Consider the following 23508-nt stretch of genomic DNA (forward strand, 5'->3'; position numbering starts at 1 on the left):
GCTAAGGATAGGGAAATTTGACCTATGACAAGAGTCAGAGGAAGGGAGTTTGTTTAGTCTGGAATGGTAAAAAATGAGAGAGGTCATGATGGCAGTTTTTTAATACGTAAGCAGTTACAAAAAGATTAATTAATATTAAAGAAATATTGAAACAGTAGCACACGCAGCTAGGGAAGGTAGAAGGTTTCCTCCACTGGAGATTTTTGAAAGGAGGTAAGATAAACCTCCCATTCAGATTGTCTTGGTAAATGTCATCTTACCTCTAAGCAAAAGGAGGGCATAGATAATCCTCTGTGGTACTTTGCAGCTCTGTATTCCTATGATTCTAGGATTCATTTCTGGAGATGTGTAAGATCTCTGGCAGTACCCTGCTCTTTCCAAAGCTGCTCAGCAGCCTTCCCACCTCCCTGGAAAACCCATGGCACCTGCAGAGCTGGATCATAGACCCTTTTCCACCTTGGCCACCCCACAGAACCTTGCTATGCCTACTGGATGCAGAGAGAGTGTGTGCTGATAGATACCCAAGATGATTCTATTTCACCCTGGAAATGTCAGGCATTATCTTCTTTTCAACCACCTACAAAAGGCTACATTCAAGAAATCCACAGACACATAATAAAATGCATGAGGATGGAAGATCAAAGCAGTCAGCCAGAACCTTATAGTTTTAATATACAAATGCCACAGATGGACAGCAGGTGAGAACAAAGTCTGTTTTTCCTGTTGTCCATCTTCGAAACATTCTTAGCAATTACATTCAGCATCTGCTACTGTCGAGGTCTTGACCATACTTGTCCAATTATGACAGAAAGATTTCTCTTCTGTTTTTCCCACTCTTCTGCCTAAAATAAAACCATGTATTTTACAGCTTCCATTTTCTGCTGTCTCGCCAATAAATATCAAAAGTGCCCTGTATAAAGGAGGAAGCTTATGTGTCTCTATTCACTGCACAGCCAGAAACAACTAAAATGGGAACCAAGGAAATTGTTTGGCTATTAAGTTCTGAGGTTTGATAAAAAAGACGTTTCTTTAGAATTGTGGTTTTTTCTTGCTAGGTCTTCCTTTCTTCTAGTATCCTCCCAAATCAGATCTGTTCTTTACTTACCAAAATGTGAAATGCTTGTAATGGTGACCAAGAAGGGAAAAGTAATTGAGGAAAAGAAGAGATGGTTTCTTGCTAGTGCACCTCACTTAATATTCTTCAGCTATCTTCTATCCTTAGTGATCCCTGCTGAGTTACCTGATCAGAGGAGTTCCTAACATTCTTTGTGAATGTGACTGATTCAAACCCTCTTATTCAAAACTAAACCCTTTTTTCCCCCTTTCCATGGACTCACCTGTCCATGATGGGTCCGTGAGGATGTCTCCAAAGGCTCTGCAGTCCCATACCAGGCCTGTAACAGAGCATACAAGAATGCCCTGTGAGAAGGAATGCAGGGAGGCCACCAAGCTCTGCTTCGTCAGTTCTCGCCATCCCATTGGGGAGAATAAAACTCTTAAATTATTTCTTGTTCCACAAAGTTGTCTTTACTCTTTTAATTACAACTGCATTGTTGAGCAATCAAGTACGTGATTTCTAACAACCCCAGCCAACAGCCATTGCCCCAGTCTCTTCAAATTTGGCTTGAAGCAAGCTGTAGGTTGCACAACTCCTCATCTGATCACAATATACATAGGCAGTTTAATGAAATACCTGATTCTTCTCTAAAATGTAAAATCCATTGCTTTTCTATAAAGATGGTATCCCAACACCTTCTGTCACCCTTTGCCATGGCATCCTTTATTCAAGTAATTTCATTGTTTCAAAATCCTAATTGTGTTGCTGTAATGCTGCCATCTCACTGTAGCTAAAAAATTAGTTACAGTAACTATAAGCCACATTTTCCTTCATTTTCCTTCTTTCTTTTTACCACAAGACATGCTGCCATATATGAAAACGGTCATGTCAAGCTAAAAAATTGCCTGTAATCCATCCATTCATCCTTAGCGTTTGAGATTCCTATACACTTTCTCTGTGAAAATTTCTTCCCATGTAATTCTTTTTTTTATTTTGATCAACAAGCTGTCAATATTCTCCACGTTAACTCTGTTTTGGATTCTCCATAGCATCTTCACTCCCTGTCCCCTACTTTCTCCTTCCAGCAGCATTCACAGTCTATTGTATCAACCAAAGTCCTTTCCTCTGAGTTTAACAGATCTTATTCAAAGTGGGACCTTGATCAAGGGTTGCAGTTTACTCAGAAATTGGTCACCTTGAACTATGGAAATGATCCTTATGCAGTTAATGATAAAGATTATCATCTATTTTTCACATGTATTCCACACACAATTCCTTTTCAATATTCTTTATATCAAAGGCATTAGGTCCACAACACGTGAATTTTCTTATTCCAGAACACTAGCACAGACAATGCTCGGCAGAACCATGGGTTAAACAGGTTTGTATTGTCTGGAGCAGTTACAGAAATGCTTTAGGGACTCATTGGAGAACTCTGTGTTGTGTTGTCATTGAAAAGCTCAATGCCACAACCAAATCTGCCACGAACTGTTGTAAAATTTGTCAGAAGTGAAGGAATGTGATTTAAAGATATGGTTGTTTTATGATCGTTGAAATTGGATCCAGAGAAAATAATGATACAGTGGGCACTGAATTCTTTGTGTTTCCATTTGTACCAGAGAGACTATTAATAATTTCAGCAGAGTCACAGCAACAAAAAGCAGGTGGGATTTGGGTCCATGTCCCTGTGTAGTGGAAGGTGTGCATTTGAGAAACACCATCCTGAGAACATTTCTGCTGAAAGGACCATAACCCTGAGCCTACACAAGAGTTGTTTGTGGCATCTCCTACTTAACTCAAAGGAAGACCCTTACCTCAGATGCTGTTTGCCTTCCCTGATGTTTGCTTACAACACGATTGCATGCTCTGGGTCTCACACTTTTCCTGTCTTTTTAGTACTGGGATTTGAATGAAAACAAGAAATTCAATTCAGATTCTAAAAAACTGTCTGCTCCAGAGCACTAGTGGCTCTTGTAACATCTGAACTGGAATAGAAGCCCTACAGTGCTGATGGGTCCCTATATGGGCAGAAAGAGGCCACAGAAGTAGCTATTTTGTTCATGTTTCTGGCATATAATGACACCAGTGGTGATATGGTGTTTCCCAGGAAGATCAGACCATGAGAATCACTTCCCATTTACCAGTGGCTCTCCCTGGTGACTGCTCACAGGCAACACAGTAAACACTGTTTGCTATAGACCATCTTCTCCCCTCAGTTAAATCCTCCTTGCTCCCTTGGTCCCTGGTCTGTAGGGTACAAACCCTTCCCTGTTACAGCAACAATGTTCATAACCTTGGTTGATGATCATTGAGTTCAGCCGTCTTTGGGAAGCAATTTCTGCCTCCAGTTGCAAGGAAGCGGCACCAGGTTACCCAGATGCTTAGGAGAACAGAGCACTTTCTGCCCTCCACATGGGATGCTGCATCCATCTCATCAGGAAAATGAGGGAAAAGTGAGAGCTTTTCTTTCCCCTTCCCTCTAGTTTAAATACCCTGAAAATGAGATGCTGGCTTCCTCAGAGACAAGGAGTGTGCAGTCTGCTCTGCTGGTTGTTAGCAATGAAAGTCATGTAAATTCTTTGGATTTTCAGGCATCAGCCAAGCCCAAAACCTTTAAGTGTGAACCTGCCATGTGCATGACTGGCTGATGAACTGCATCGGCCCAGACAAGCTTGACTAGTATAGAGATGTGGCTGTAGGTAGACCTGATGCAATGATGTGATAAGACTAGATCACAGGTCCTAAACTGACAAGGGAAGCGCGATGGGAGTCAACTCAATGTTTGGAGCCTAAAGGGGAAGTGTCTCAGCCCCTCCACCAAGGGATGAGCTTGCTGCACATGGCATAAGGAACATTGCTGCTGCCTTCATCATAGACACATTGAGTTACAGTGGTCTGTTTTACACATCTGTAGATCAGAAGATTAAAGAGAAGACAAAGCTGTGAGTGGATCACCCATATAAAATGAATTTGCTGTTTCACTTTGTTCATTTATGAGCAGAATACAAACATTGAAATTGTAGCTGAAATACAAAAGACGTCATACCTGAGTCTGCCTTCAGTTAAGTATTTCATCTATGTCTTTAAGAGATACAAACTGGTGAAACTCTGAAGGTAGAGTGAACATAACTTACTCTGCACATATAGAGATGTAAGAGAGAAATTACATGTCATGAGTGTTACAGTACAGCATTTAACAGTATGGTAGGGAACTCCTCTCAGCGCTGAAAGTTACAAAAATAACAAAAAAACCTAGACTCAACTTTCATTTTGAGCATTTCATCATACTAAAATTTGAATTATAACTTATTTATTGTGCACTGTTTTGAATTTCTAACCCAGATAAAAATTCCAGTAACTGGTTTCACAAAGGCCTGAGTAAGGCATTGAGAACTGGAAGCATTGTTTTTGTGTGATAGTTTCGCAAACAGATGGGCATGTCTTTGAATGAAACCAATGAGAATATTAAACATTGCCTTCTGGGAATATTAAACATGGAGATTATTAGCGGATCTCCAAGAACACAGCTTTGTGTCAGGTTCTATTTTCTCTGTTTCTACACATAAATACTGCATGGGCAGTATGGGTGGAGCAATTTGCTTTCATACTTCCTCGTTTAAAATTGTGTTTAGTAGCTTAGATCAAGACCGAGTTTATATTTTCATCTTTCTTTTTCCTCTTAGAATTTGGTTTTGATATGGGGTTTGCAGATGTAGGGGTACCTGGGGTGTGGGAGGCAATGTGGAAGAGGAAGCTGGACTGGGAGCATGTAGTGCATTTTTGGTTCCTCCCTGGGGCAGAGATGACAGCTGGGATTCGTGTGCCTAAGCAGCCTCTAATGTGGGAATGCTCGCGGGCAAAGTGCCATGCCACAGGCTACGGCATAAGACATTGAGAAACGAAAGGAAGAAAACCATGTTAACATCTGAAAGTTACTTAAAACTTAAGGAAAGAAAACTTTGCCTGTCTTACACAAAATACTTAAGAAAACAAGCCTTAAACAAAAGGATTTTTGGAAGTATTCTCAATAGCTTCAAATGGCATTGTTCCAAAGTGTCTTTTGGAAATAAGGAAGAGAAGATTTATTTAAAGGTGCCTGTAGGGGGAGATGGTTGCCCAGGAGATGGGCAGTAAACATTTCATCTCCAGGTCACCAGCCCAAGCCAGCTCTGCTCACTAGTGGCCAAAAGCCTAGTGTATTATTGTCATTAGGAAAGGACATGAATCATCTGAGGGACTGTGGAGACATGAAAATGTCTGGTTCAATAACATATATAAATTGTTGTCTTATAATCCTTCTGGGGACTTCTGAAGTACACACAAACACAAACATCTTTCTGAATGTTTATACAAACAGTAGTCTAGAAAATACTAGTCATTTTAATTTTAGAAAAATCACTAACTACAGCAACTAACTTAAAATCTCTCCTCTCTCCTTCCCTTCCTTCCTTCCTCCCTTCCTTCCTTCCTTCCTTCCTTCCTTCCTCCCTCGCTCCCTCCCTTCCTCCCTTCCTCCCTCCCTCCCTCCCTCCCTTCCATCCTTCCTTCCTTCCTCCCTTCCTTCCTTCCTTCCTTCCTTCCTCCCTTCCTCCCTTCCTTCCTTCCTTCCTTCCTTCCTTCCTCTTTCTCTTTCTTTCTTTCCTCCCCCTTCTCTCTTTTTCTTTCTTTTGTAAATAATTTCAGCTGACTTGTGAAGTCCCTTGAAGAAGACACAGAACTTTATAAGAAGCCTTTATCATCTGTTTTCTTTTAAAGTATAGCAGACCATTGGAATTTTGGAGAAAAATAAATTATGTTTGGGGCCATTTTTCCTCTAGAAAAACAATAATAAACAAGGCACTAAACAAAATGTTTTGCAGCAGCCACTGTCTGAGGTGTATTGTAGGAAGGCATGATATGCTAAAAGGCAATTTGATCAGATTTGATTCAGGGTGATGTCTTTCTTTAATCCACTGGAGAAGAGAACAAAGCTTAAATGATTTTATTTAATAACAAACAGACAATAATATCAATAGTACTTCCCATTTAACTTATGGCAACCATTAATATGTGTTGTGCGCATACCCAAGAAAAAAAAAGGCATTTTCCCCATTTGGTTGGTTTCATCTTTTGAAGCATGTCTCCACCAAAAAGCAGATTTCAATTTCCTTCAGGGACCACAAAATACCCAGCTCTTTTCCCCTCCCTCACTGTGGTTAGAAGTTTATTTTTCAGTTGTGGTAAGCACTTTGCACCATATTTATCTGCATGTTGTTTGTTTTAGGAATGGAGCATAGAACATACTATTTTCAACATAGTCTTCTACCAGGGAGAAGACTAACAAGCAAAAGGCTGTACAGAAGTAGTTTAATGAAACTGTTATGGGTAACCATACTGGTTGAATCAGAAAGTCTGCAAGAGTCTCTAGATCATAGCTGAGGAGCTTCTGCAAGAAATATGTGACTGAGGCATGCACACAGACCCAGCCAGCAATGAATCTGGATTGCCCTTGACTCTGGAAAACTTTCCAGAAGTTTTGTCCATATAAGGGACATCTTCTTTATAATTTCTGCCCTTGCTTCTCTCAGTGGCCTTACAGCCTGTTAGGACTGACATGTACAAATTGACATTGACAGCTGGTGAAAGCATAAAGTATCATGGAAGTAGGCAAGCCGTTCTAGGAGGGCTCCTAGGTTCTGTAATTTGTTTGTGTGATGATTCTACCACTGGCAGTTTCAGTAACTCCCATACATTTCTAAGCGATTTGCAGGTATGTAAGCCTGAACAGGAACTGGCCTTCTTTTGGAGGACATCAGAGATGTGGTGGTGGAAGTGATCACAGTGTAACACGATGAAAAGGTTTGTCATCTTCTTTTCTTCTATTTACTCTGAGGCAAAGAGGAAAAATAATAGTTAAACCAATATCAAAATGCTTGTTAAATATGTTTGTGTGTGCATGAATGTGTGCACACATATTTTTCACATTACAAATGCAAAGTTGACTATATTTTTCTTCCTAATAATTATCTCCATGAATAGAGAACAAATATTGTAAGGTATCTCTAAGTAAAATCTCAGCAGTTTTGGAAAGATGATTTTAATTTATTGTATATTTATTTGTTGTGAACATCTGTTTAGTACAAATAGTCTATAAATCATTGAACGAGATGACCTAGAAGATTCTATCTGAATGCAAGAAAGAAGCAGATGAAATTCTGATACTTCCAGGTAAGACTCACGAGGAAAAATGTGTATATTTCTCATTTACACGTAGAAAACATGCTTTACTTGAGTTGTCAGGTTTATTTTATACATTTTTGCTTTGAATTTGCTCCGTAAGATTCTGGTGCTTATTTGCTATGTAAACAACTGCAGATTTTGTACTTGCAGTGATTCTGATCCTGGTTTCATTACAGTATCGCTCCTCCATCTTCTGATACTATTATGTTGAAATCAGAATAAAATCAGTGTGTCTCTCAGTCTTGTCACAACATCCCTCTTACATATCACTACTCTTTTTCTGAAGTGACTCTTAAGAGGTATTCCAAATTTATTTTTCTGAAAAAGTGGTTTTGTTTCTATTTCCAGAAATCCTGCCCTGTCTTAATGCTGAAGTAATTTTTCATCTCTACATTTTTTGTCCTTAGTTATTTTACCTGTGCAATGAACAGTACAATAGATTCTTTGCCTTCTATAGTTGCCCATATATGTATTGCCCTTATACAGAGCTGCATTAGGCAGTGTCACCAGCAGGTCAAGGGAGGTGATCCTTTGTCTCTGCTCATCACTAATGAGAACACACCTGGAGGCGCTGGCTCCAGTTCCAGGCTCCCCAGTGCAAGAAAGACATGGACATCCTGGAGCCAGTCCAGCAAATGCCACCAAACTGGTTGTGAGCTGCAGCATGTGATTTCTGAGGAGAGGCTGTGGGATGTGGGCCAGCTCAGTGTTAAGAGGAGAAGGCCTGATGGGATCCTTGGTGGGATCTTCAGGATTTGGAATTGCCTTTTCTCATAAAGAAATTCTGCATTGAAAATGAACATAATTTCATAGTTAAAAGGAAAATAAGGCAGCAGATATGTCTTACCAGTCTGCTGAGGTTTCCAACAGCTACAAGGAAATATTGCATGAATCACAGAATAACAAAGCAGGTGATAAGGCATGCAGTACAGAGGTATCTAAATCTTGGAAAAGTGTGTTATTTGTTTCACCAATAAATGTAGCATACCAAACCAATAATGTCAGAGAAAAAGCTGGCTCACTGTTTTGAACATCATTATTCTAAGTCATGACATGTCTCTGACTGAGGGAAGTTAAGGATTTGAGTATGCAACACGTGCCCCCAGAAGTCAAAATAATATAGCTGAGGAAATGCTCTCTATTACCTGTTGGATAATAAATTGATAACATAAACTTTCAGGACTTTTGGAAAATTCTCTTTTCTACATCAGTTGGGTTTTTTGGGGAGAAGGGGCATGGAACAACTTAAAATTGATGACACTGAGGCAACATTGCTGTGCATATTGGATAACATTTATGTGTAGTGTTATTTCATAGAATCACAGCATGGTTTGGGTTGGAAGGGACCTTAAAGATCACTTAGTTCCAACCCCCCTGCCATGGGCAGGGACACCTTCCACCAGAGCAGGTTGCCCAGAGCCCCATCCAGCCTGGCCTGGAACACTTCCAAGGATGGGGCACCCACAGCTTCTCTGAGCAACTGCCCTCACAGTAAAGAATTTCTTCCAAATAGCTCATCTAAATCTACCCTCTTCCAGTTTAAAACTGTTACCCCTTGTCCTATCACTACACTCCCTGACAAAAAGTCCCTCCTCATCTTTCCTGTAGGCACCCTTTAAGTACAAGAAGGCTGATACAATGGGTTTCCCTCAGAAGATGAATTCGACCCACTGAAAATGGGGTCTGCTTGTTCATAGCTGAGAAGGCTTTGGCTTTCATTAGTTTTTGGCACGTGGAACATTTTGGAAGAAAGTATTCTATTTAATTAAATAGAAAAAGTGGATAGAGCCTAAACAGCAAATAAAATATATGAATGAAAGTGGGTGGGCCCTTAAATGGACATGAACTGATGGGGCTGCTCTATGACATTTTTCAAATCTACAATCCAGTTCTTTCCCCTGCATGCTTTTCGGGTTTGGGGTTGGGGTTGGGGTTTTAGGTTTGGTTGTGGTTTTTTTTTGCATGTACTTGCATGTATGTATTGGTATTTTGTATTAGCCTGCAAAGAAATGTCTGATTTAAAACAGAAAGAATGGAATTTTAGCAGCTCTACTAACTCTAACAAAAGCCATATTCCACAAAGGACTTTCATCTAAATCCCTGCTTAAGCAGCATTGAGAAGTACTAAGGGTTTACTGAAGAAAAGATGGAATTAACAGATTTATTTATTTTTTGGGGGGTGGGGGGGTGCGGGTAGTGTAATTAAAAATGAATCAAATCCAGCAGCCTTGATAGCCTTTGAAAAATCATTTTTCAGGACAATTTCCACCAATATTGATGAAAGCCTTGACAGAGTGTAGACTGAATTAATATTAAGAAATACCTACAGTTAAGCCAGAAGGGTTTTTTACTGCAAGCCTATAACATACTCTGTTTTAGGGCCATTTCCAAGTTTTTAAAACCTGCATTTAAACAGATTTTTCTTTTTTAATACCTAGTTTCATGTCAAAGGGAGCTTAAGAAAGTTTCATGCTGAATTGCGGGCACATCGTCATTAATGCTAAAAGTGAACCCCCCTTTTTTCTTTCACTTTGGTTCATGTGAACTCATACCTCTGTACCTTTTAGGCACTATATTCAACCAAACCCCCTGTCAACGTGCAGCTTAACTGAACTGTACAGGACAGTGAATCTTGCATGATTCCAGTTCACAGTTTCCCCCAGCTTTTCTAGCTGCTGACCTCAGGGTACTACCCATCAGTATACAGCAGTTGTGTTGCAGAGCTCACCTCAGATGTGGGATGATTTCCAGCAGCCTGCTCAGGCTCTGGTGCGAGGTTCACATGGGAGGCTTGGCAGGAGCACGGCGCTTCCCTTTGGGAGTGTTTGGTGGGAGGAGGTGGCAAAGCCATTGCTGACCTTCCCTGAAATGAGTGCTCATCCCCCAGGGCAGAGGGATCTACAGGGAACAGCTGCTAATGCCAGGCACACCGAGGCTGTCCTGTGCTGTGCTGTAACTGCATGAAATGACAGCTTGGTTTTCGAATAGTACAAATTTGGGGGTCGATCTAGGTTTTATTTACACACAACCCCCAACTCATTACAAGACCAGCTGGGGCATAAACTGGGGCTTTGCTGCTCAGGAAAATGGTACATGACTACCAGCAGGGAACCTGTCAGCTACTACTGACTCTGCATTAAGTAAAGATGCTGAATAATGCTAAGTACTGTGGCTGTTGACAGGTTAATGAAAGCAAGAGGTCTACAACCTAGCTAGCCCAAAGAGACCTGCAGCTTTAGCTGAAAATGCCTGCAAGCAGAAAGAGCTCCAACAGCAGTGAAGAGGGTGTTTTTGTGGTCAGCTGTTTTTGCAGCGTAGTGGTTACTGTGCATATGTACGAAATGTGTACAGTTAACTATGTAGCTAATTAGCAAATGTATGCTACTGTATTTTATAAGTATGTTGTTTATATAGAGATGGGCTAGTGACTTCTGGATCCTAGCTGCAGGGTGCTGTACCCATTGCTTGATGTTTAGCCAGTATTCTGCTGCCTGTCACACTGCCTGAATGAAGGAAACTTGAGTAATGAGTCTGATACCAAGTAAAATTTGTAGCAAGGAGGGGGTCTCATGTCTCCAGTTAATGGGAGTGGTAGCCCTGGGAGAAAAAGTCATTTCCATCTCCTAGGAATCCTAACTCCATGCCAATGCCTGCTCCACAAGACCAGCATTGTCTCAAGCACTGATTCTAATCAGAGACCAACGCAGAGTCTGCCTTGTTCATGCCCAGCTCCATTTATCCAGCAGCTCTCTTAAAAGAACCAACAGTGCTGATAGCGTATGCTGTTAGCATGAAGTCTTGGCCTACACAAAGGCATGTGTAGGGTGTGCTTTCGGGACAGACCTTCTGCCTAAAGGATCCTAGACCTCTCATGTGGGCATCTAGTGCCTTCTACCATGACAATAACAGTCTCTAATTGTCAGTCACAGCTACTTAGCTCTTTTTGACCCTGGTTCTTTGCTGCAGGACTCACCCTGCAATGAGAAGACAGGATGCCACGTGCTTCCCAACAGCACCTGCAAAAATTTAAATGAAGATTTCTGGTCTAGTTAGTGTATATCATATCATTACAAGTTTTAGTACACTCCATACTACTTCTAAGACTTCATGGTCCTAGGACCAAGACAAGCAATTATGTGCTGAATTCAATAGAAAGGATTGCAGATTAAAGCCTGCTGAAGGTACAGGGACATTCCCCTTGTCTGACTGGGAGGAAGAAGCTATTAAGCAGCACCAGGAAAAGAGTTAAAGAGCCGTGTGATGATGTGATTGCCCTGTATGATTAATTGTCATTTCAACTTCTGGAAAGCCAGAGTAAATGTGATGTCAAGAGGGCAGTATTCTATATCCCCCTTGTATAATGAGAACAGCTACCTAAAATATAAAGCAGCAGCATCACACTCAGTATCTCCTGCTGAAACTGAGAGAAAATTAGTTGTCCAACTTTAGTTACTTGTTCTGGAATTTGGCCAAGATAACAAGGCTAATCTCATTCTTGCCAAATCTATGTCACAGGGTATTCATGTGGTCAGCACCTTGGCAGCTGCATTGTACACAGCCCCTGTTTAGATAATTCTTTTCATACAAATACTGTAGAAGGACCTGGCTTTTACACACAATGTAATTGTGAACTGGAATGTACTTATTGCATGAGTGCAGCAAAATATTTCTGGAAAATTGTTTTCCTCCTCCCCGCTAATCGGCTACAATCTCATGGAATAGCCAGGGTGTAGAGCAGATGGAAACAATCAGGAAAATATTCAGTTTCCATTAGGAGACTTTTTTTCCCCAAAGCTTAGTGTTTGATTACTCTTATTTTGACGTTCTTCAGTCTCTTCTCCTAAAACATCTTAATTACAAGTTTTGGAGTTTGGGTTTTAATTCAATAGAACTGTTGACTTCTGTAGAGAGGAACCCCATGTCTTGCTCTAGGTGATTCTCTGTAGACTTCCACCATAATCAATGGAATGACAGATGCTCTTCCAACTGATGATTCGCAGCTTCCACTTCAGGCTCCTACTCTGAATCTGGCAATGACACCAAAATTAGGTGTGTAAAGTGAGACCAAGTGAATTCTTTCCCTTGGTTCTTTCTGATGACTAATGGGCCAACTTGCAGGAGATTTGCTAAGGTATATGTTTATTTTCAGAGAAAATAGCTAATATCCAGATAAATGGTTTAGATATGTACAAACAAAGCAGGAAAGAAATGTTCCTAGCTGCCACTTTGCAGTTGGTTGACATTTGCTTTGTGGCAAGAAAAAATACCGAGGGGTCCACAATGTCCCTTACTATTCCTTGTACCAAAAGGTTGTCCTCATCCTAACCTCTGTGCAGAGAGTTCCAGCAGAAGGCATTTTGAGGACAAGCTGAGGAAGTGAGATGAAATGCCTAAAGGAATTTCGTACATTGTAGAGGATCATTCCAAAAGGGATGCATGTTGGGGTTACTGGTACTGTACCAAGTTGATGCATATCAGGCCTCAAAAAATTCCATATCATTACCATTGACACAAGGATATATTTCCCTGTTATGCTTGTATAAAGGAAAAAGTACTGAAGGGAAGGCATGAGGGATGTGAATCACCTCTATTAACTTGAAAAAGTCATGTACATGTGTCAAAACAGCATATTAAAATGGATTAGCCATTCATACAAATAAGAACAACATGTGCATTTGTTTCAGCTAGGATAAAAATCACAAAGGCAATCAATTCTCATACAGCATATGTGAAAGAAAACTTGGCACAAAGGACAGCTTACCCCGAGTGTTCAGATAGACATTTCAAGTACGCATATTTTTTTCAGGTTACTAGTCTGCTCCAGCAGGTCATGGGAAACCACACCTTGAAGGGAAAAATAACAACTTTACACTCCCAATATATTCTCTGAAGTCACTATTTTTTTCTTGTTTGTACTTTTTTCCATGTAGCTTTAAATCCTATTCACATAGCCATGCTAAAATGACATTAAACTGTACAGTAAATACATTGTAATAAATATAGTTTTCTGGATAATAAATATATGTTTGGGCAATTTTTCCATGACACTTTTTAATGACAATTTTACCATATACAGAGCTGCCACTTAGCATGCATAGAGCACATCTTCCAGCAGTTGGACTCCTACTGTTCATCATGCGTGGCAACCATGTTGACAGATGGACTGTATTTACTCAAAAGGTTTTGCACCAAAGAAGGAGGTTACAACTTAGAGAAGCACAAGTATTTTGTTATTACCACACAATATTCCCAATAATTTGGTCCTTTCATTGGGATTTTGTAAACAGCTCCCAGTCATGTTTCGGAGATGATAAGAAGTGCCACTTTGCTCATTGGTTTTCACATGCAGCAGAAATTTGTTGTTGACTAAGAGCATGAAGCCATGTCATATAAAAAAAAAAGGGGGGGGGGGGGGGGGGGGAGAAGAGCAGTATATCGCTTGGTAAAGTTGTGATTTCTTAGCTTCAAAATCACTTCCACAAGCTCTCTGCCAGAACAGGGATCAGAGTCACAGTTAGACGTACACCCAACCTCACTGCCTTACAGGTATGCCTTCTGAAAAGTAGAGAGATACAAACATCTGAGGTAGATAAAATCGTAGTAGTCAATTCTCCCTCATTTCCGCTGACAGCTCAGCTTATCCACATATTGCACACTCTTAAATTAGACCCCAGTGTTCTGTTTATGTCAATGGCAATGACAAACTTAGAGAACTACAGTATCGCTCTGGAAAACGATTAAAAAGCCTGAGATATTCTTTTGGTCACACTTTGGGTAAGTGCCCTGGCAATTCCAGATGCTGCCACAGTTGCCCTATGTTTTCAAGCATAGAAGTGTCAGTTTCTCTTTTGAAGCAGAAGCACTTATGCCTTGTGCAAATTGCATCAACACACAGCCCTGACAGGACAAGCTTACTGCTAGCGGCGTCAGGCTGCGAGGCAAGGCAAGCTAGGAGCCTCAGGGTTTGCTGGTGGGTTTTGTTAAGTGTTGGCTATATTCAGTCTTGGGTAAATTAGGGGAATGTGATATAATCACAGCAGCAGGTATCAGGTAGTGGCCATACATGAAGATTGCTGCCTGCTGCTGTTGAGCCAAATTGGCTTTGTTGCTGATATCAATAGCAAGGGATTTGATTCTCAGGCATCTGGCTGCTAATTCACTTGAAATCTTTTAATTGATTTCAAATAATGTTTTTTTCTCAAATATACTTATATATATTTATAAAAATATATTTACTTGTACAAAAATCAAGTGAATTAAAACCCTCAGCCATTCCTGAGCTTTTTTGCATTTCTGTCATTCAGACATGGAAAGAAATTTCTGTTTTAATTAATTAGGGAATAAAAATCAGTATCCAGCTGAGATATGGGGTCTTTTTTCCCCCGTAGAATCACTTCTCCCACAGAAAATAGGCGCTTGTGCTGGAAATGTAGGCTCAGACGAAATCAGAAGACTGTGATCAGGGATGTCGAGAGCACCAGAGATTAACGTTGCATTAAATCCTTGTGGTCGAATAGAAGCCACAACAGTCAAGCCCCTTCTCCCTGGACACCTGCTATGTTTCTTTGCCCTCCAGGTTCTCCCTTCTTTCTCATATTTCATGACGTGGGTGTATATGTGTGTGTGCATACACATATGTGGGAGGGTGCTAAGCTGTATTCTCATTATGGTCTGTTTCCTCTGGTAGTGCCTGCTTCCTCCCTGCTGCTTGCGTTGCCGTGTGTCCCAGTAAGATCTGTGCACACTCAGTGAATTATGCGGGGTTGCTTCAGAAGCCAAAGGAGGAGGTGACAATTGGTGGACATCTTTCTCTGCTTGACAGCATATGTAGAAGCAATCCAGCTGGACAGATTTCTTTCTGTGCTGAGGGGACCATCAGATTATTTTTGCTATTTACTGGCTTGAAAGCTCAGCATTTTAATGCCTCACTGACTAGAAAACTACTGGGTACAAAATCCTGAGAACATGAGAACTGGCCTTGGAAAATGGTGTTTGTTCCTCCCCCTATTTTTCCATCCTCATTTCAGCAGGCAAAAAGTATAGTCAGTGTTGAAAGGAGAGGTATAATAATGCTGGTAATTTATAAGCTGGCAATGGGATGTAGTTTATAGAGGCAAGCAACACCCATTCAAGTTTCTGAAAATCCCTGTAACAAGCACAATTGTAGCTGAAGTTGTTTTGCCTTCCTCCTGTCTCTTCAGAGAAAGCTCAGCTGGTAATAAAAAGCAATGGAAACAGAAGCGGGCTTTCATTCACAGAGATGGTCCCTTCAGCTCAGGTGGAAGTACAAGGGCAAGGAAAGATAAAAAACAAATACTGCTGCTGCATCAGCCATAGTTGCAAGTCTCTGGTCTCAGCATCAGGTAATGCCACATCTTTCAAGATCTGGAAATTTTTTTAACTCTTACAAGAGTTTAAAGGTTACTGTTATTTTAATGAAACCTAAAGCAGGATGTGCAGGGGGCAGGTGAAAGGGACTGTCATTCTGCTAGCAACACGCCCATCACCAGTGTGGGAGCAGACTGCTTGTTCATGTACTTGCCAATGAGTTTCCTGTCAAAGGCCCTTGTCTTGCCCAAAAGACCATTCAGTTCTCAAGGGAATTATCTTCTTGGGCTGGATCTACCCTGAGTGATACTCTGTGCTGTGCCTCTGAAGTCTTATCTTGTCCAGGAAAAAAAAAAGGCTGGTCCTCTGGGCAAGTTTGCTCAGAGCTCCCAGCATTAGCTGAAGCATCTCTAGGGAGCTAACTTCCAAGCTGGCCTCCACGGTCTTGTGCCTAGCTCTGTCACTAATGGTGCTTTTGCTGTGCATTGCCAAAAGGTCTTCAGCACTAGGCCTGACACCATCCCCCCAAAGTAGCAGAGATGCTGCAGAACCTCTCCTTGGCAGCACTCACGGACTTTTGAGCACCCCTACTTGGTTTAAAGAGACCATCAAAGAGATTCTGCACTCCAGCTGCCTTTGCAGGCGAATTGTCTTAGAAAGCAATTGTTCTCCCCAAACCTTGGGGAATAGTCTTTTGCCATTACAATCTTTGTAAAGGCAGTGACCTAAATGCAATGGTGCTTGTGCAGTGGGTGCATAAGCAGTTTCCCTGTATGATCTTGTTTGTGAAAAACAAGCCACATTTTGAATCAGCATGTCTTGGTACAGGCCTTTTGGGCAATCAAAGGATATGCGATAGACAAATGATGTTTCCTTTGACAGAAAAGTCCTGGTGCCCTTAGGAGAGCCAGGAGAAGTTCTTTTTAATTTATGCATTTGGACAAACACCAAATATTATGAGCCAGATAGCGTAAAGAGGCTCTGTATGAACATTTGACTTGTAATGTGATTATTCAAGTGCTTAAACTGGGACAGGCTTCGACATTTTCCCGAGTTCGGCATCATACAGTCAGTTACTACCTCCCCTGCTGCCATGGAAAACATAAACTCAGTGTTGCTCAGATCATGCTGCAGTCTTTCAAGAATGGGATGGCACAGATCTGGATTCCTCTTTGCCTGATCCATGAGCAAGTTGTAAGCATAGAGTTTCTCCATGTGTCTTCTATGTGCATTGTTTAGGGCAAAGAGCACTTGTCTATTTATCTCTTATAGTGTAAAAGATCACATTTCCCTGGTATTGCAATGCTAATTTGTCCCAGAGCTATTTATACTTTTCTTGTAAAGGAAAAACATAATCTTCAGGTTTTTTGTGTAGGCAGGGTTTCACATCTGCAATATTCAGGGTTTTTTTTAGAAAATGGGAAATCCTAAAGCAATCTCATGACAGGAAGTGAAAAACAGACAAAGAATACAAAAAAGCTTGGCGCTGGAAAGTAAACTGTTTTTTGAGGTAATTGAGCTTCGTACAGTAAAATAAAAGCTATAGTTCTTTACCTTTGACAAGCTGAAGGACTGTTTTTGTATGAAAGATTTAATTTTCTCCTTTATCATGCATGTTTCAAAAGGAGTCATACTAAAAAATAAAAGATGCACAGAAACAAAAGGCTTGGATATAAATAAAGATGACGTACAACAGGTCTGGGACACATTATCTTCCAAATGTAAAAACGGAACAACCACAAAAAACTCAACTCATAATATTTTATGTTATCATATCAATGAATGGAAGTTCTAGTCTATGGTCATTTTCAAGATGCTTCCTAAAACCTATCTGGAACTTGAATGAAGTCATGTTGTGTACTTACTTCAAATCTGTAAAGCCAAGTAACTTGGCCTAACTATGTCTCTTTAGTGTTAATTTAGAAATGGAAGGCATTACTTCTCTAAGACAAGTAAACTTTTCTAAAACAAGCAGTTTTACTGCTCAAAGAATTACTTATTGACCATCCTATATGTATCAAAAATGGTAAGTAAGCATAGTAAGAAAACCTGCTGGTTTTGACTATTCGTGTAAGGTTATTTGTGTATATAGATGCACACCCATCTATATACATCTGTGTTTGTAAAAAAGCCCTTCTGGATACGATGTACATGTCAGGCAATTCTTAGAACAGCAGGTATGTGCAGCTATGCTGGTGGATCTCTGCAACCATCACACAGGGTATTTCTGTTTCTTGCTGCTATTGCCACTGCTTTCATGAAACATCCCCTGCAGCCTTCACACACATGCTTCCCACCTTCCAGACACACAGGCGTAGCCACACATATACGTGTATACGTGCAGATGTAGTCTCAGAGAATTTACAGCTATTCCTTACCAATACCTAACCCGCTCTGCCTGGAAAACTCATTATTACATACGGAAGACTCAACTAGACTGAGCAGGAGGTGATTCATTAGCCCCCTATTTAAATTTAATCTTCATAATCTTGGAAAGAAATATTGTCAGTCTTTGCAATGGAGTTCCACTGGATTTCCCTAACAATTTCAGGTTTGCAAGATACCTGCCTGCAGGGGAACTCCTATTGTAGCTCCCTAAAGCACACAGGCTGGCACTTTCAACTCCGGCATCATTTGTGTTGTCACAGGTTACCCAGCAATTGCAATTATTTATTGCTGGGTATAGTATTCCTGCATTCTCTACAGATCCTGCAAGCAACTTAGTTTTCTTTCAGGCACCAGTGGTTCTGCTGACATCAACTGAAGTCAGATGAATCTAAATTTATTGTTTAAAAGTGTTCAGGATACTGCTTGGGCTTTTTCTGAAATTTAGTGCAACAGCTAGGAAGACAGGTCAGCTGCTTGGTACTTCAGAAAACCTCAGAAATAAATTCTGAAGAGCTTTCTGCAAGTCTTGTTAGTTTCGAAGACAACGGAAACTTGGATGCTCCATATTTTTGAGCAAATGGAGAGAGGTCAGCTCAATGAAACTTTTCCAAGTAACTTAACTGTAGCCTTAAAAGCACCCAGGCAAAGTCAGGGTTGGAGCACTGAAGTCATAATCAGCACCATGTTCCTGTATTTTCCAGCAGCCTAGCTCAAAGTGACCTGCCTGTATGAAAACGTTTCCCTGCCCTGGTGAAAAGGCTGGAAAAGCACTACTGGCCAGCAACTCCGACAGTGATTTTATGCCCAGGTTTCCCTCCTCTTGAGTCAGGGACAGGACTCAGCCTGCAGAATACTGTCATCCAACCTATCCACAAGCCTCTTTCTGCTTTAGCCCATGCCCCTAACTTCACCCTCACGGCTCTGGAGGGTCCCCAGGATGGCTTTCCATGGTGCCTACACAGCTCAGCCAGGTTCAGCATTGCCTGTCTTCAACTCATTCCAATCTGAGTGTCCTCCTGCCACTGCTACTGGACTGTGACCACAGCTTCACAGGTCCTCCCATGATGATTGCTTATGATGGATGGAGGCAGGTGAAGGAAGTTCAGAGACCGAAGGAAAAAAAGGGAAGGAAAAGCCTTCTCTTTTATCTATTTCAGTAAAATCTGTAACCATCAAATGCATGTTCTCTTTCCTGAAGGGATAATCCCTCCCCCTTCCTGCATGACCCAGCTGTAACTCTGGGAGGAGGAAGTAATTTATTTCAAGTCTTGTTTTTTTAAATGCGTCTCAGCCTTTAGGCTGGCATCTGAGGTCACCTGAGACATGTTTTTCACCTGCCTGCCTTCTCGTCTGTCTCCAGTCACCCGGCAAGCAGAGCTGGGGACTGGGCAGCTGCAGCAGGAGCCCCGCACAAAGGGCTAACATGAGAGCACAAGTGAGGCTTATTTGTTTCACACCATTTCCCCAGCACCCGTGCTGACAGACAGACAGCCTCCCACCAGTCCCCATGGGGCACTGAGCAGCCCTGACACCGCGGGAGTGCAGCTGGGAGGATGCCAGTGCTCTGCATCTCCTACCTGTTGCCTTAGAAACAAACAAAGGGACATAGGCTTTTTTCTTTCCTCTTTTCATTTTCTTTTTTCTTTTCCTCCTTTTTGCTCCTTGGGTAATGTGCTGTGTGCCAAGTCTCAAGGTGGGAGGGAAGAGAGAGGAGAGAAAAAAGAAAGGAGAGGAGTGAGGATATCAAGACCAGGAAACATATTCTGAGACTCAATATGAAAGCAAGACGCATCGAGACAGCTACTGGGCTGGTCCCTGACTGCCGCCCTTCTGTGGTGTGCAGCAGGAGGTCACGGCTGCCACACCGAGAGCAGTCTTATGAACCAGCTGTGACATCTGGCTTACATTGAGGGATCTGAATGCTGGAACCGGACAATGTTTGTTTTCCCTTGCTTGAGCCCGAATCAAAGTTTTAATTAAAGAAGGCTCAAAGATGCTTTCAGTGACACTGCCCAGGGTCAGTATGCAGAGGGTGCTTTTTCAGGGGTATGAGCTGTTCATGGTCCGACCCCACTCCCTAAAGTGACGGGTGCATTTTGAGGCAAGGGAAGACTTGCAGAGCCTAAAGCAAGAGAGAGAGATTACACTCAGAAGGATTCTCTAGCTGCCTTTGCATACATACATGGATGCCCAGACCCCAGGGAATAACAACTGTCCCCAAGGATCCCGTTGCCTCCTGTATGCTTCATCTTTTTGCCAGCAGCTATTCCTGTGGCTGATCAGCCTTGCTGCCCTTCTCCTTGTAAAATCACCTGGTTCTTCCTATGGTTCCACCCTCATTTAAAGCTAGTCCTAGGGTTCTCCTCTCACCATTCCCAATGAGAACCACCGCAGTGAGGCTGTCTGCCACCACTGGCTGTAGCTCTGTTGCTGCTTAGCTACTACTGTAAGCTATTCTTCTCAAACTTTAGTATTAGGCAATACTTTTTTCCAGATAATTGTTTTTCAGACTGTTAGTAACTCTGTAGGATAATTTCTGAAATAGAACAGCCTTATCCCAACTTCTGAGCAGCCAGTACCACCATAATAAAATACTTCAAACATATCAGATCTCTACAAACCCCTTGAGTCGGTTCCCAAAATTGCATCAGCAGTTCATCTCTCCAGGGCTACACTTGTTTATTTTGAAAAACACCTGGCACACATCCTACACCTCCAACGCAAAGTACACCCTGTACAGCTGCAGCTTAGGCAATTCAGCCCAGAGCCAATGTCACAGTCAATCTGTACCAACCACCACAAAAGAGAAACCCAAAGCAGAGAGGTAGGTTTGTGGGATCCTCTTCTACAAAGAATGGTATTAAAGGGCTTTAGTCTGTTGGATATAGCTGAGACTTCCAGATTGGCTGCTGGTGATGTCACAGCCACCCATGTGCCCTATAAATCTATTTTTTTGTTTTTATGTATAAATGATGTAATGCCCACAAGCTTCCTCAGTCAGGGTTCATTATTTAATTTCTCAGGTGGCTGAAGTCATAGGCTTTGTGGCGTCTATGGCCACCCACAATGTGCTCTCACTGCCCAGAAATGAACTTCCTCTTAGGCCTTGTTTTCTAATTGGCATCTGCAGAATTAAAAGTCCACTGACCACTGAATTTCATGGGAACACTTTGGAAAGTATCTCTGGAATGATAAAATGATTTTGATCTCAAAATAATGCGTGTGCTTAAACTAAGGCCTTCTCTGATAGAAAGAAGACAATTATAGCCAAGTTTTGATTAAGAAAAACCTTTGGTTTTATGAGCAAACATCTACTTGGAAAATAACAATTGCCAAGCAACATAAAATCCTTGCTTTAGCTAATCTAATATTCCACCTTTGACAGAATTTTATCCTGAATTTTCTTTACAAAGTGGGAGCGCGTCTTTACAAACATCATTGGGCTCCTAACTTGTTCCTGGAGGTGGTTCTCACCAGTGGAGTCATGAGGGTTTATCTGTCTCCTTTGTATTACCTATTGATGATAAACACATCTCAGGCTTTCTTTTAATCCTGCTAAACTCACATCTTTGGTGTTGTTTTACCTAAATGTTTATAAATCCAAGGAGTTAATCATCCATGAAAAACAGTTTCCTGAACACAGAGGCTTTCCTACACTGGCCCAATTGTCCCTGAGAAATTAGCCTTCTCCGTAACACTGCCTAGTGTCATGGTACCAAAGCCAGTGGGTTTCTGATACCTGTGATCCTTCACTTTTTGGCAAACTGAAATATTGTGCCTTATTAGCAATTTAAATAAATTGAATGGAGCAGTGCAGAGGTCAAATTATAACCATTTATAAACACTGATTAGCATTCCTTAAACTGTGTAAATCCTTAAAGCCTGAAGGGATAATCTTTACAAATTACAGTTACTTCCATGACCCTGGAATCAAGCATCTCAAAAAAAAAAAAAAAGAAGCTTTTAGAAGGGCCTGATCCAAAGCACAATGAAATCTATGAAAATCAGGTGCATCCCAAAGATGCAGTAAAGTAAACTTCCTCCCTGCCAGACTTAGGATTCTTACTGAGGAAACAGAGTACAAACAACAAGAGTAGATGAAAGCATGTGTTTATATAGGAACACAAATATATTTGCAAATATATACTTGCAGGCAAGTTCATTAGCTAATTCTTCTACATGAGTAAAGTCATATACGAGACACTTTATTTAATTTGAGTCTATACATCATAAGTATTAAAAGAAGAAGCACAGGGAGAAACATAATTTTCTCACAGAACAAAATCTGATTAATAGGATTTTTAGTTTACATGGTTGTGAATGACTAAAGCATATTATTTATCCTCTGAAAGAGCTTAAGCAAAAAAATAGCACCATGAGAAAAATGGAAGTTCATACTGTAGACAATACAAGTGGTCCCGGCCTTTTCTCACACTGAAAATCCTCAAAGAACGTTTTTTGACAGGATTTTCCAGCAGAGTCTCAAAACGGCATTTTACTTTCTCTCCATTGAACATAAACCAGAAATTAAAAGGTGGCAACGAGAAAAAAAAAAACAACTCATAAGGAAACCTTCTGTCCTCAGCAACACCTTTTTACTCGTGGAGAATTTTAGCTGTGGAAGAAGAGGCAAGAGCAAAGGTCCATTGGGCAAGTGCAGCTAGTCAAAGGCTTTGCTCCCAAATATTTGTTCCTGTATTTTTATTCAGTCTTTTCTACACCAGATGTCTATTGACCAGGGTTGCATTGCTGTAAACCTATTCTGTCAACCTTCCATCTGATTTTGATGTCTTTGGCTTATTTTAGGATTTATGTTCCTCCCCCTGCTTTCCTTTAAATCGACCTTCTCAGTGGCCTATGGCCATTTACCTTCTGCTTTGCTTGTTTTCCCCACCCAGCGCTTCTGTCTAGCTGGAGCACTGCACCACGGGCATGGAGGTTACAGGGCAGGTCCTGAGGGACTGAGTGATGTACCAAACCAAAACAAATTTGGCAGTGCTAACTTCCAAATATTGCAAAGTGATACTGTTTCCACAGAGGGTATGAGCAGGGACCTTGACCTGAGGACCTCCTGCACTTTGCAGGATGGCAGCCATTCAGGGACGCCCTCTCTGTGCCCAGCCTGTGGGGTTCGATGGCAACACTTGGCCATCTGGAAAAGTCACCTCACCCCACAGACCCGCAGCTGACATCCAGAAAGCCACACCGTGAGGACAGCCAGGCTTTAACCCACCTCTGCATACACACAAGGTCTGCTGCTTCCCAGGTCTTGAGATGTCTGCCCAGGCCCCAAGGGTTGCATTGTGGAGGGCAAAAAATAAACAGCCAAGCACCGCAGGCTGCCGCCGGGCACCCTGCATTCCCATGAGAAACTTGCAAAGTCTGATAAACTGCGTCACAGCAGCCTGCAAACCGGGGGCCTGGGTGGTTTAAAAATACTGCCTGCTGCAGATTTCCCAGGCCATATATAGTTCACACATCTCACGGTAGCAGGAAGGAGCTGCAAAGACATACAG

General features: G+C 41.5%; 1 long non-coding RNA gene across 1 annotated transcript; it reads right to left on the minus strand.

The window, feature by feature from the left end:
• Positions 1-6023: 6023 nt before the first annotated feature.
• Positions 6024-23422, minus strand: LOC130151831 (uncharacterized). The gene is made up of 3 exons (XR_008822738.1): positions 23226-23422; positions 13038-13120; positions 6024-6924 (listed from the first exon to the last, which is right to left on the minus strand). It is a non-coding gene; the product is annotated as an uncharacterized LOC130151831 (long non-coding RNA).
• Positions 23423-23508: the final 86 nt, after the last annotated feature.

Source organism: Falco biarmicus, chromosome 6 (assembly GCF_023638135.1).
Source record: "Falco biarmicus isolate bFalBia1 chromosome 6, bFalBia1.pri, whole genome shotgun sequence".
Lineage (NCBI taxonomy): Eukaryota > Metazoa > Chordata > Aves > Falconiformes > Falconidae > Falco > Falco biarmicus.